At 42.0% G+C, this 15,645-nt stretch overlaps 1 pseudogene; it reads right to left on the reverse strand.

Annotated features, from left to right (window-relative positions):
• Nucleotides 1-13,151: 13,151 nt before the first annotated feature.
• Nucleotides 13,152-13,864, reverse strand: LOC132490533 (myocardin-related transcription factor B-like; annotated as a pseudogene).
• Nucleotides 13,865-15,645: the final 1,781 nt, after the last annotated feature.

Below are 15,645 nucleotides of genomic sequence, written 5' to 3' on the forward strand. Positions count from 1 at the left end.
AAAAAAAAAATGGGCAGAAGATCTAAATAGATATTTCTCCAAAGAGGACATACAGATGGCCAAGAGGCACAATAAAAGATGCTCAACATCACTAATTATTAGACAAATGCAAATCAAAACCACAATGAGATATCACCTCACACTGTTCAGAATGGGCATCATCAGAAAGTCTACAAACAATAAATGCTGGAGAGGGTGTGGAGAAAAGGGAACCCTCCTACACTGTTGGTGGGAATATAAATTGATACAACCACTATGGAGAACAGTATGGAGGTTCCTTAAAAAACTAAAAATAAAGCTACCATATGATCCAGCAATCCCACTCCTGGGCATATATCCGGAGAAAACCATAATCCAAAAAGATACATGTACCCCAATGTTCATTGTAACACTAATTACAATAGCCAGGACATGGAAGCAACCTAAATGTCTATTGACGGAGGAACGGATAAAGAAGATGTGGTACATATATGCAATGGAATGTTACTCAGCCATAAAAAAGAATGAAATAATGCCATTTGCAGTGACATGGATGCACCTAGAGATTGTCGTACTGAATGAAGTAAGTCAGACAAAGACAAATATCATATGATATCACTTATATGTGGAATCTAAAAAAATGGTACAAATGAACCTATTTAAAAAACAGAAATAGAGTCATATACATGGAAAACACACTTATGGTTACCAAGAGGGAAGAGGGGGAAGGGTAAATTGGGAGATTGGGATTGACATATACACACCACTATACATAAAATAGGTAACTAATAAGAACCTACTGTATAGCACAGGGAACTCCACTCAATACTCTGTAATAACCTATACGGGAATAGAATCTAAAAGAGAGTGGATATATGTATATGTATAACTGATTCACTTTGCTGTACAGCAGAAACTAACACAACATTGTAAATCAACTATACTCCAATAAAAATTTAAAAATATAACAAAAAAGGGAAGAAAAAAGAATAAAACATCTTAATGAACATCTGAATACCTACCATTTAGATTAGACAATTGTTAACATTTTACTATCTTTGCTTTATCTTCTCTATTTTCTGATCCATTTGGAAGTAAGTTACAGACGTCAAGCATTCCATCTTAAATAATTCAGGTACATATCTTAAAAGTAGGGGCATTCTCCTACATAATGATTATACTATTAGTAGTACTTCCCTACTATCAGTTAATATCCAGGACATATTCAAATTATCCAATTATCTCCCAAACTGTCTTTTATAGCTGTATTTTTCCTAAAGCCAAGATCTAACCCATTTGGCTATTAAGTGAGTCTGACTCTTAAAGAAAAATAGGAATTATTGAATAAAAAATATATAAAAAGCCCAAAATAGAGAGTAGTGGGTATAAAAACACAGGGGATGGTTAAAGGGAACAGCAGAGCAATATCCTATGACCCAACAGCCAACAGAATTTGTGGGAAATGATTTTAAAGGAGCATGAAGAACCAGACCATGAACAATTCTGAATATTATTACTCCAAGAAGCTTTGAGTTCATTCTTCTGTTGAGGTGGGTTTTACCATCCTATAAAATTTGACAATGTCAGGACTGAATACTCAGCCGTAGAAGAATCTCACTAGCATGATATTCGTTAATACTGGTCTCCTGTCTACCTAAATCCTTCCACTACAGCATCTTAAATAATCCGATATTTAAAGCAGTCCTCTTCAATGTTTGACTTATAGCTGACCACGTCCAAGTCTTTTTCACCTAGGGGGTTTCGTTTATTCTCAAAGGGACAGCATATTTTTCCTGTAAAGGACTGATGTGCCTCCTCAGAGGTTACCCTGTTGGTCCTAGGCAAAGGAAGGCCACAGGGGAACTTGACCCTTCTCCCTGCCTTCTGGAAGCCTGTCACAGGGTATTTCATCACAGACCCTCTAAGGCTGGAACCTATGTTGTCCTGGTCATTTATAAGGATGAGCCTTTGCCTTTTCTGATGAAAATGTGGAAGTTCTTTGTACCAGTTATAATTAGCTTACCATTGATGTGAAAACCACATGTAATTCAGCATTTTCCCCCTTTATTTCTAGCTGAGGACTCAAAGGCCAAGAGAGGTTAAATTACTTCTCTGGGGTCACAGTGCAAGACAGTGGGGAATAATCACCTTCAGTGGACATGGCTACGTGCCAGTTACTGAGTTCTATGATCTACATAGCATGTCTCCCTGGCGGGATTACCTGATCAACTCACATGGCATCAGATATGCAGGGAGCTGTAGTTACTTTAATTCTCTGTACCTGCTTTGACTTTTCTCATCGTCCCCCAGCCCTTGGATAGCTATGGCCACGCCCACTTGCCAATGACTATTGGCGAGTCTTTTTCAGTTTTACCTCTCTTAGTTTAATCATTCAGGAGAGTTGAAGTACAGCCTCTGATGATGATTCTTTCAGGTAAAAGTTCAGCCTCTTGCTCTTCTCTCAAAAATGGCTTCTGGGTATTTGGGGGAGGACAGAGAAAAGGGATCCTTGTATCCACACTGTCTTAGGTTGGGTTTTCCAGAAGTAGACCTTGAGATGAGGATTCTTTAAAGAAATGCTCCCAAGGAGTGCCTGGGAGGGAGTCCTCAGGGGGCTTCTAACATGCTGGTAACATCTTGATCTAGAGAGCTGTTTCACTGGTGCATCATCATTAGAAAATTTGTCAAGTTGTATGTGTATTAGTGCACATTTATGTATGTACGCTATATTAAAAAACTGCAAGAGGTGGGGAGGGATAAATTAGGAGTTTGAGATTAACAGATACACACTGCTGTATATAAAAAAAGATAAACAACAAGGACCTAAAATAAGAAAAAAAAATTCTATCTATATATTTTTCTGGATATGGATATAGGAGCAACCAATTTACAAATATTGGGTATATGGATATGGATCCTATGGATAAAGTTTATGGAAATAGGAACAACCAATATTTTTTATCATTTTGTGCTAACAATGGTATCTTTAAAAAAATAGCTTTATTGACACATAATTCATGTACCATAAAATTCACTCTTAAAATGTACAATTCAGCGGTTTTTAGTATACTCACAGAGTTGTTTAACCATTACCATTATTTAGTCTCATAACATTTTCATCACCACCACCACCCCCAAAGAAACCCTACACCATTAGCAGTCACTCCCCATACACTCCTCCCTTATCCTGGCAACCACTAACCTACTTTGTGTCTCTGTGGATTTGCCTATTTTTGACAGGTCATATAAGTAAAGTCATACAATGTGTCATTTGTGACAGGCATCTTTCACTTAGGATACTGTTTTCAAGGTTCATCCATGTACTATATCAGTATATCATTCCTTTCTATTGCCAAATAATATTCCATTGTGTGGATATGCTACATTGTGTTTATTGATTCATCAGTTGATGGACATTTGGGTTGTTTCTGTTTTTTGGTTATTATGGATAATGCTACTATGAGCACTCATGTGCAGGCTTTTATGTGGACATATGTTTTTAGAGCTATTTCTATTTAACCAAATAGAAACTTAAACACTTGCACATTATACAACAGTCTTCCAATTTACCTTTTAGATTAAAGAAGAATTCAATACAGTAATAGAATATTTAGAGCTATGACTCCTATTCACATCGTATTAAAACTCAGAGTGTTACATCAAAAGTGCACTCAGAGGAAATTTCATACACTTAAATGTTATCACACTGAAAAGGAGAAAAATGAGTGAATTATGTATTCACCTCAGGAAACTCAAAAAGAACAAGAGGAATGATAACAAAGAGGAGGAAGCAGTAAAAGAATAGGAGGAAGAGCCAGCCAAGTAATGGTGCAATTTCAGGCAAAGGCAGGGAGACGGTAGCCTCAACCTGGTCCTGCAGGGAACTCTGAGGTCTTAAGTGCTTTCCCAAAGTAGTCCCCACTTGAGGACTTAAGGTGAAGAGATTGGGCTTTCTTATTCCCTCCATAGTCGTTCCAGTAGCCTGAAGGACATCTCCAAGGAAGAGTCTCAAGTGCAGGCATTGGAGGCAAAAGCACACTGGAAGGGGTGGTGGTGGGGCTGTTAGGAGACACCAGGGAATCTGGGCAGAGCATCAACAGTGTCCACCTCATGGTGTCTTCTGGCTTTCCTGGTCTTTGTAGAATTGTCCTCTGTCTACATGGTCGCATCTTACCACATGGGCCAAGAGAACAGACTGGATTACGTAAGCTGCTAGAGGTGGCAGCTCGTATAACTGAGAGTACAGTTAACTGGCTTGGCCAGGACCTGGGAGTCTTCCCATGTGACTATGCCTTGTTTAACCCATGCACCTATATGCACGCCTATGCACTCGACCTGCCACGCTTCACATTGGCACACCCTCCCCTGTTCATGGCTTAGGCAGTTGACCGCAGGGTCTCGGCTCTGAGGTGACCTTGTCCTTTCCCACTGTGAGTGCCAGAAAGCCCCTGGGCTCTCATATCATTTCTATCTCCCCTTGGGGTCATGGGAGAGCTTTCAAGTTCTGTCCACACCTAACTTTGACTCAAGAAAGCTAAACTCTGGCTCTTACTCTGCCTAACCCTGCTCTTGTTTGACCTGAAGGGGGCTGTCCCTGAAGCTGGAGTCTGGGCAGCCTGGGAGGCAATGTCCTCCTGTGCCTTAAAATTGCGTTTGTGAAAATCCACTCTGGTCCTGTCACTTTGTCCAACTCTCAAAACCCGTGCCATTTTCAGAGAAGCTCATCTCCTTCCTCTTGCGTTCGTCTCTTCTCGAAATCCTATAAGAAGTAGCATATGTTGGGCTTTTCACTTTCTAGGTATCACATCCTCCTTACCTAGGGCAGCAGGCCCCGTGGCCCTGGCCAAATGTGGATGGGTTACTCAGCTTCACTATGGAAGATGAGTCCACTCCTCTTGATAAGTTAAACCTGGAGATAAGGGAATTCAGAAGTTCCTTTTCTTTTTTTTATTAAAAAAAATATTTATTTATTTTTATTTTTGGCTGCCTTGGGTCTTTGCTGCTGCGCGCGGGCTTTTCTCTAGTTGCAGCAAGCGGGGGCTACTCTTCATTGCAGTTCGCAGGCTTCTCATTGGGTGACTTCTCTTGTTGCAGAGCACGGGCTCTAGGCGCGTGGGCTTCAGTAGCTGTGGCACTCGGGCTCAGTAGTTGTGGCTCTCGGGCTCTAGGGAGCAGACTCAGTAGTTGTGGCGCACGGGCTTAGTTGCTCCGCGGCATGTGGGGTCTTCCCAGACCAGGGCTCGAACCCATGTCCCCTGCATTGGCAGGCGGATTCTTAACCACCGTGCCACCAGGGAAGTCCAAAAATTCCTTTTCTTTTGACAGAACTTTGCTTTTCAGTCTTGCTATGCATTTGAAAATTCTATTTTCCAAGTCAGAGGCTAAACTATAGCTTTCTTTCTCTTTGAATTCCTGTTTAGCAGTCCTAATTCCCCCCCAAGGCAGATGGCTGCCTCAGGCTGCCTGTCTCTAGAAGAAAGGGGGGTGGGGGGGGGTGTCAGGGGAAAAACATTAATGTTATTATTAGAGCCGTACAATTCTGACCCTATATTCCGACTTACAACTTGAAGGTTGGTATTAGGTTGTAGATTCTATCTAATCATCCAAATTGGTTAGGAGACAAAATCCCTGAAGCCAATATCTGCTACTATTGAAACAGAGAAGGACCCTGTGGGGCTCCTGGGCACTGAAGCCTTTTTGTCCCAGTTTCTTGTAGGCAAGACTCCAGCCTCCATGACCTTCCCTGAGGGCAGATTTGAAGAGTTGGTAATCAAGGGAGGAGCAGCCAAGAAACCACCTGAGGCGAGATTAAAGGGACCAGAGAAGCTCATCAAGATTAGAAGACCTTGCACATGCCCTAATCTTATCAGCAACCCCACCCTTGAACTATTGTTATAAAACCCCTCATCAAATCCTCCCAGGTTGGGACATATAGTTTTCTTTCAAGGCAGGAGCCTGCTGTGTCCCCCTTTGCCTGGCAAAGCAATAAAGCTATTCTTTTCTACTTCACCCAAAACTCTGTCACTGAGATTCAATTCACACTGGTGCAGAGAGGCTGAGCTTTCAGCATCACTGTTGGCATGTCATCAACACATGTGCCATCTCCACCTCAATATTTCACTCAGTGTGTGGCACCCAAAATTGTAGAAAGCTTTAAATGATCACAAAAATGATCATTCCTTGCAGTAGACCACTATTTTTTACAATAGACTATAATTTTAAGAAAATGGCATAACTTCCTAGTAAGTGAGTTCTTTAGTCCCCAACTCAAATGGCCTTTTATGGGTTTTTCCTTTTGCCTCAGACTCCAATAGGGCTCTGCATGGTACTGTTACTGGTCCAGTCTTTATTTAAATTTTTGATATTTTGTTCATCATAGATATTTTTGCATTAATTTTTGACCTTTAAAAATTATACATTAAAATTTTACCTGTCTTGATTACTGAGGTTTTCTTTTGGTTAAAACAAAATTTTATTCTTTTTCTTTAATTGAAATATAGTTGATGTACAATGTTGTGTTAATTTCTGTTGTACAGCAAAGTGATTTATTTATTCATATACATACATTCTTCCTTATATTCTTTTCCATTATGGTTTATCACAGGATATTGAATATACACCCTGTGCTAAACAGTAGGACCTTGTTGTTTATCCATCCTATATATAATAGCTTGCATCTGCTAACCCCAAATTTCCAATCCATCCCTTCCCTACTGATTACTGAGTTTTTTGATACCCCCTTAAATTCTGCACCTGGGGCAAGTGCCTCTCTTGCTTCACTCTCTTGTCCTTGAGATCCAACTCCACACAGCCTTCTCTCATGTCACTAAATGGATTCAAAATTTTCTTTATATTCTAATGAACTTACTGCTAGAATAATCTATGTACATGTCTTATTACCCATCTTCCTCCCTCAGTTGTAAGCCACTGGAGTCTAGAATCCTGTTTTGATTCACCTTTGCATCCTTTTAACAACTGCTAAAGTACCTTGTACAATAAAGTTTTATTTAAGGAGTAAAGCACATTCTGTTTCCTAAGGAGGGAAAATGTAAAATACATTTTAGAAAAATGTATATCAGAATGGTCAGGTTTTTTTTTTTTTTTTTTGAAGCAAGTGTGCTTTTAGGTCATCTTGGAAATTTACTTAATATTGAATGCCTTATTTTTGTATGATGCAATATAAGTGAATTATTACTGTATTATACTCAGTTTCTGTCCCCTTAGCATGCCATGACTAAGTAGTTAGAAAGGTAGTAGAGAAATACAGTGAAGAGAAGAGGGATAAAAATCTAGAATTAAATGTTTTCCCTTTGTAGTCTACCAAAAAGATAATCCACATGCAGATACCCAGGAGTTGATTGTACAATTTATCTTTAAGCAATTTGATGCAGTGTTGCCATAGGACATGACACAGTAATTTATTTCTAAAATGTTAGATTCCGTTAGTATTTTCAGATCAAACTTTGTTTTCTTCTTGACATAATTGATTACTGCTTTCATTGGGATTTATTTTAAAGTAATTCTGAACTGAAAAACTGCAAGGAAAGTAAAAACTGCACATTTCTCTATTAGGGCAGCTGTGTCTAGAACAGCACAGCAAGATGCTTTTTTTTTTTTTTTTAGCTATTTGATTTCTCTATCTCTTTATTGCTCTAATCATTGTAGAAAGGACTCCAAGTCACACATCAGTCTTTTGAATGAATATTATGGGCCACATAGGTTGAAAACATTCCACCATCAGCAGTAGTGATTGAGTACATGAAACACAGAGATTTGAGGGTACGGTGAATGAATTGTGCCTTTTTAGATGCTTTATTTCCACTATACAGTCAAGTCCTTTCTGGCATTTCCCCACATCCATCAGTTAGCTATTGCTGTATAACAAAAACCCCCAAATTTTCGTAGCTTAAACCAATAATCATTTATTATTTCTTATGAATTTATAGATTGACAGGGAGGTTCTGCTGACCTGGAATAGGCTTGGCTAGTCTTAGGTAGGCTCCCTCATGGGTCTATGGCCAGCTGATGGGTCAGCTGGGGGCCAGGTGGTCTAGGACTGGCCAGGATGGGAGCTTACATTGCTCTGTAGTAGGCGAGCCTGGGCTTGTTACCATGGCAGTGGTGTGGGTCCAAGAGGAAGAGAGCAAAAACATGCAACCCCCTCTTTGAGTTTAGGCCCAGTACTCTCATACTGTTGTTTCAGCTTCAATCTATGGCCAAAGAAAGACATAAGCCCATCTGAGAATCTCTGGAATGAGCTACAAAGTCACATCACATGAGGCATGGACCCAGGGAAGGGAATAATTGGGGTGAGCCCTTTTTAGAATCAATCTACCATAAAGCATGAGACGTTCTCTTGACTTATTCTGTAAAATATTTGAGATAGATTTCAGAATATATACAGTTATGCAAAAAATTTTAATATAATAAATAAAAATGTAAGATTAGGGCTAGTGTTAGCAGAATTCTAAGATGATCCCCAAGATTCCTGCCCCTTGGTATACACGTCATCTATAATCTTCTCCCCTTGAGTTTGGGCAGGATCTGTGGATACAATGGGATAGTTACTCCCTTAAGTTACATCAGATGGCCAAAGTGATAACATGGCCACTTCCATGACTATGTGACATTGTGTAAGACTATCTTTGCAGACTGGAGAGGTTCTCCTGCTGGCTTTGAAGAAGTAAGCTGTGATGCTGTGAGAGGGCTGGGAGAGGGCCATGTGACAAGGAACCGTGAGGGCCTCCATGGAGCTGAGAATGGCCCCTGGTTGATGGCCAGCAAGGAAGTGGGGACCTCAGTCCAACATCTGCACAAAACTAAATTCTGCAAACAATTATGTGATCTTGAGTTCCAGAAAGGAATGCAGTCCAACCATCACCTACACTGCAGCTTTGTGAGACCCTAAGCAGAAGAATCAGCTAAGCTCTGCCCGACTCCTGACCCATAGAAGCAGAGATAATAAACGCATGTTGTTTTAAGCCACTAACCTTGTGGTAATTTGGTATGCAGCAATAGAGAACTCATACATCAGGGGGAAAATCCAAATAAGACTTTAAGATCCAGACAAATGGAAAATGAGAACAAAGTTTTGTACACACCACAGATAGGGGTTTTGGAGAGTTATTAAGTTGAAACACAAATTTAATTCTGAGACTCTCGGAGGCCAAAATCAAAGGGAAAATATAATCTTTATTATTGCATTCACTTTTGTGTGAAGCATGTCATTCCTCTTTCAGACTTGAAAGACATGAGCATCCCAAATGTGAATGGGATATTCACAGTTCACAATTCATTCAACAATTCACAATTTTTACCAATCAGTATCAATCCTTGGGTAGTAATATCAGAAAGTTGCAGCTGATGCGTGGGATTTAGAGATATGTGAGATATCAAGACAAAAGGACGATTCAATTTAGGGGGTACTCCACAGTTGTTGCTGGGTTAGAAAGTCAGATGGGATTGTCTAAAAAGCACTAGTATTCAAGTGCAACTGTAGCAGATGAGATTTCTCCAAGACAGAAGCAGCAGCTCCCCAGTGGAAAATCTCTCACATCTCCCAGGATGAGCAGAGTGAGGGAGGGGACCAGCTTTAGCACCTCCTACCTCTGCCACCAACCTTGCCGTCCACAAGACCCAACTGATAAGGAGTCATGGATCGATTTGGGCTGGAGGGCGAGCCGGGCTGAAGAGGCAGCTAGAAGAATCACTCAGTAATCTTGGTTAGAGATGGAGGTATTCTGGACTAGCAATGTGGTGATGGGGACAGAAGTGGGTGCTTTGGAGAGAAATTTAAGTGGTGTCTGATTAATGGAAACACCAAATGGGGGTATCCAGAGATGTAGAGGGAAAATTACAAGAGAGGAATGTCACAGAAACCAAGGAGGAAGTCATTTCAGAAGAGAGTGGTCAGCCACTTCAGGTGCTACAGGGAGATAAATTAAGATAACTGGGAAGTTTTCATCACATGTGTCAGTTCAGGGGTGATCTGAGATCTTTAGTAATGAAAGGGGAGAAAATGGGATCCAGAATCCAGGTGAAAGACTCACCTTGGATAGGGGGGACAAATTTTCCTACCAATGAGTGAGAAAAAGAGGCAAGGAAGGTGCTTTTCTTCCCCCCAGAGGAGATGGGTAGGAAAGGGAATTTAATGTAGTTCCTACTGGATTTTTTCCACGTTCTCTATCAAGCAGGAAGAGAGTGACACTGAGGGTAACTGAGGACATTCCTTGAGCTGGCCGCTGCACATGAGAGGCAAAGATGGCCATCACAAATAGAGGCACTTCCTGGAACTCCCTGGTGGTCCAGTGGTTAGGATTTGGCACTCTCATTGCTGGGGCCCAGGTTCGATCCCTGGTTGGGGAACTAAGATCCTGCAAGCTGCGTGGCGTGGCCAAAAAAAAAGAGGAATTTCTGGTCAATGGTAAGGATCAACTGTGGATGCAGAACATGGTGTTTTCTGTAGCTCCTCACTCACCATTAGTTGAGGTCTGCTTACAGGGCACTTGGCACTACTGACTGCCTTGTGAACTCTGGCTGAGTCTGCTCCACAGACATACAAAGTCATCAGAGATAGAGGTGTAGGTATCCTTGGTAAGCAACCGTTGGGAGATGGAGGTAGATGCTGAGGTGGATGGGTAGGGCACTGATAGGTGTGCGATAGCCATATGGAGGAGAAAATACCAAGTTTGGAGACAAAAAGTAAAGGCTAAGTGAGAGTCCCAGCAGAGAAGTGGTTGATGTGGTGTGATGGAGCATGGGATAAGTCTGGATAAGGAAGGAAATAAAATTAGGAAGGGGTTGAGAGATTCTACAGAGGGGGAGGCAAGGAGAGCTCCATGGACCCGGATCTCTTAAGGAGAGCAGAGCAGGTATAATGAGTAGAGAAATAACCAGGTGGGAAAAACTTGTACATTGGAGTTGAACATTTTCTTTCCAAGTGTGCCAAGACCATTCAGTGGGGAAAGGACAGTCTTTTCAACAAGTGGTGTTGAAAAAACTGGATATCCACATGCAAAAGAATGAAGTTGGTTCCTTATCTTATAGCATATACAGAAATTAAAACAGATTAAAGACCCAAATGTAAGACCCCAAGCCATGAAAATCCTAGAAGAAAACAGGGGAAAAGCTTCATGACATTGGGTTTGGCAATGATTTATTAGTATAACACCAAAAGCACAGGCAGTAAAACCAAAAATGCACAAGTGGAACTATATCAAACTTAAAAACTTCTGGTCATCAAAGGATACTATCAGCAGAGTGAAAAGGGGACACATGGAATGGGAGAAAGTATTGGCAAATCATATATCTGATAAGGGGTTAATATCTAGAACATATAAAAAACCCCTACAACTCAAAAATAGAAAAAAAACCCTGATTTTAAAAAGGGCAAAGGATTTGAATAGACATTTCTCTAAAGATGATTCAAATGGCCAACAAGCATAAGAAAAATGCTCAACATCACTAATAATTAGAGAAATGCAAATCAAAACCACAGTAAGTATACTCAATACATCTTGTAATAACCTATAATGGAAAAGAATCTGAAAAAAGAATATATATATTCTTTGAATCACTGAATCACTTTGCTGTACACTTGAAACTAACAACATTGTAAATTAACTGTACTTCAATAAAACAAACAAACAAAATACAGTGAGATATCACTTCACACCATTGGAATAGCCACTATCAAAAGAATAGAAATTAACAAGTGTTGGCAAGGATGAGGAGAAATTGGAACCCTTCGGCACTGTTGGTGGGAGTGTGAAATGGTGCAGCCACTATGGAAAACAGTATGGAGGTTCCTTAAAAATTAAAAATAGAACAACCATATGATCCTGCAATCCCACTTCTGGGTATATGCCCAAAAGAACTAAAAGCAGGGTCTCGAAGAGATATTTCCACACACATGTACATAGCATCACTGTTCACAACAGCCAAGAGATGGAAGCAGCCCAATGTCCACTGATGAATGGATAAACAAAATGTGGTATATACATAAAATGGAATATTATTCAGCCCTAAAACTTAGAGGTCCTGTCACATGCTACAACATGGATGAACCTTGAGGACATTATGTTAAGTGATATAAGCCAGTCACAAAAGATACTGTATGGTTCCATTTATATGAGATATCTAAAGTGGTGAAATTCATAGAGACAGAAACAGAATGGTGGTTGCCAGGCCTAGAGGAATGGGGAGATGAACTTTATTATTTATTTATTTATTTATTTATTTACTTACTTACTTATTTTTAGCTGCATTGGGTCTTCATTGCTGCGTGCAGGCTTTTCTTTAGTTGCAGTGAGCGGGGATTACTCTTTGTTGTGGTGTTCGGGCTTCTCATTGTGGTGGCTTCTCTTGTTGCGCAGCATGGGATCTAGGCATACGGGCTTCAGTAGTTGTGGCTCTCGGGCTCTAGAGCGTAGGCTCAGTAGTTGTGGTCCACAGGCTTAGTTGCTCTGCGGCATGTGGGTTCTTCCTGGATCAGGGCTCGAACCCGTGTCCCCTGCATTGGCAGGCTGATTCTTTTTTTTTTTTTTTTTTTTGCTGTACGCGGGCCTCTCACTGCTGTGGCCTCTCCCGTTGCGGAGCACAGGCTCCGGACACACAGGCTCCGCGGCCATGGCTCGCGGGCCCAGCCGCTCCGCGGCATGTGGGATCCTCCGGGACCGGGGCACGAACCCGTGTCCCCTGCATCGGCAGGCGGACTCTCAACCACTGCGCCACCAGGGAAGCCCGGCAGGCTGATTCTTAATCACTGTGCCACCAGGGAAGCCCTGGGGAGATGCACTTTAATGGGTTTAGTTTCAGTTTAGCAAGACAAAAAGTTCTGGAGATCTGTTGCACAGCAGTGTGAACATATGTAACACTACTGAAATGTATGCTTAAAATGGTTAACATAGTTAAAAAGAAAAAAGGGTGGATTTTAGGATATGTGCATTATATCTCAAAAAAAGTTATATGAAAAAATTTTAAAGCAAGTTGCAAAACTGTTTGTTAAAAATGTGTACATAGAACAGAAGTAAAATGTAAGAATCTATTGAAAATGTTAACAGTGGTTGGATTACATGTGAAAATCTATATTTTTCTGCACTTTCAGACTTTTCTTCTGGTGATAATGTATTACCTTAATATATAAAAAGCAAAGCACTTCCTCTGTTTAGGGGTCAAAACAAGAAAGGTGATTCTTGAGCTGGAGTGTTTGTAGTCACAAGGGATGGCAATTCACTAACTTTTGGCTCACTTGGGGATGTGGCTGACCCTTGTGACTCCTAGCTGGCTGGCCGGTCTGGAGACAAAGCATCACTTCTGTCTTTGTCAAATGACAAATTGCCGTGAGTTTGAGGACAGTCGTCCTTCCCAATGCCTATAATTACCTCCTTAACACTGGAGTCTACAGGAAGGATGTTTTTCTCTACCAGCTCCATAGGACCAGGTCTTTGAGCAATCTTTTCATTCAGATCATCAGCTAGTCGAGCTCTTTTCAACTTCATCTGAGTAGCCTGCAAGGATGGCTCTGCAAACGTTCTTTCTAAAATGGGCATCCTGACAAGTTCAGAACCATTGGGTCGGCTCCAGGTCTTGTGCTTCAAAAAGTTTATGGTTCTGGCCCCTTCCAAGTCTTTTAATTGCTCCTGGAATGCCGCTGGGCTCTTCGGAGGTGGCATGATGCCCTGGTCCACTAGCTGTCCTCTCGTCCTCTTTGTTGCAGCCTCGGCTGGAGCATATCTTCCTTTTGTTCCGAGGGGGCAGGTGCTGACTGGAGAGCAAGGAGAGCCCCTGCAATTCGTGGGCAATGGCTTCACTTTGAGGACTTGGGGCAAGATGGGTTAAAAGGTCCCACTTCATCCTTGGTGTCTAGTGTCCCTGTGTGACCCATTGTGTTCCAGCCTCTGGCAGCAGAGGCTATGAGACACCTCTTAAATGTGGCCTGTTGAAGAGACTCAGTAAAAATATTTAATTATTTTACTGTCTTACACTCTCTTTCTTAGCACCTTAGCACCTAGTCGAGCTCTTTTCAACTTCATCTGAGTAGCCTGCAAAGACGGCTCTGGGAGGAAGCTACCAGGCCACCTCCTCCCTGCGTGCTGCCGCCCGCGATCTCGCGAGACCGTCACTTGCAGTCTTGACTGAGGTTAGAGGATCCACTTCCGAGGTGTCTTCCCTCATTTGGCTGACACGTTGGCGTTGGTTGTTGGCAGAAGTCCTCAGCTCCTTGCTATGTGGCCGTGTGTTGAAGTACAGAACACAGGAGTAAAAATTAAGTGTGCAACTTAAGAATAGGGGGTTCCGTTTGGAGCATTTCATTTGAAGGTGCCTCAGGGAAACTTTAGGGATTTCGAAGGGCAGTTAGATATACGAGTCTGGTGATCAGAGGCAAAGGTGGAACGGAAATGAAGATTTAGTAGTCATCAATACATAGGCAGTAACTCAGACCATGGAGTGAATGAGACGGCTGAATGGGAAAACCTCAGAGGAGGGAGTTTTGGAAGAGGCAGGGGGGATGCTGGGATCATGGGAGAATCCACAGCCTCAATTTGAGAAGGTTGTCAAGGAGACACTGGTCCTGGAGGAGGGTCACATTCAGTCATGGCCAGCAGTCCCAGGGAACATAGAGATACAAGCTACCAAGGCAAGTACGGGAAGCCAGGTGAACTGGGGGAGGAGGAATGAGGCAGTAGAAGCGCATGAGGGCACGAGAGGATTTCTGAGGATGACAGAGATGAGGGTCACAGATGGAAATACCCAAAGGGTATAGAACTTGGGTTATCTGTTTTTCTGTGTTTTCCCTTGTTAGGATATCACTGTTGGCTCACTCTAGGAGTTGGCTCTGTAGCAGGTGGCTGTCCTGGGTTTTTAGGGCACAGGGCCTAGCAAGCTGAAAATAGGAGAAACTGAAGACAGAGATTGATATCTCAACGTGGTTGAGTGGCAGGTGCTGTTGATGTCCTATCTGACAGGAGCTATATCTCCCCCTTATCAAGTTCTTAACTGACGCCAGATCCTCATACCTGAAGCCACGGACACTGCATGAGAAGCCACGATAACCCCTGAACCCAGGATCAGAACTCTTCCCACCTCAGCTTGCTTCCATCAATTTTGTCCCTTGTCACATAGGAGCTGACTCTTATTACCAGCTTGCAGAAATCCATTCCCAGGCCTTGTTTTGCCTTGGAATTCTTGCCCAGACGGTTGGGGCTAGGACACTCCCTTGAAGACTCTCAACCTTTGATGGAATCAACAGCCATGATGATTTGGAGGCCAGAATTATCTCCTGGTAAATCTATCAGCTAGATTGCTTAGATCTGGAACTGGGATGAAGAGCTCTACATGGGAGAACATAGCCTGGAGAGATCAAGCCTAAAAGCCAAATCCAGAGGATCAGAGACCAGGATCTATGAATGCGGTTCTGCAGATACAGGATCACAGTGAGAAGAGACCAGAAACAATAATTAATAATAACCATAGGAATTCCCCGGTGGTCCAGCGGTTAGGACTCTGTACTTCCACTGCAGGGGGCATGGGTTCAATACCTGGTTGGGGAACTAGGCTCCCACATGCCATGCGGTGTGGTCAAAAAAAAAAAAAAGAGATAACTGTAATCAACATTTTTGAGAGCTCACCCCGTGCCAGGTGCTGTGCTAAGCTGCCCTACAGATC

Source organism: Mesoplodon densirostris, chromosome 5 (genome assembly GCF_025265405.1).
Source record: "Mesoplodon densirostris isolate mMesDen1 chromosome 5, mMesDen1 primary haplotype, whole genome shotgun sequence".
Classification (NCBI taxonomy): Eukaryota; Metazoa; Chordata; class Mammalia; order Artiodactyla; family Ziphiidae; genus Mesoplodon; species Mesoplodon densirostris.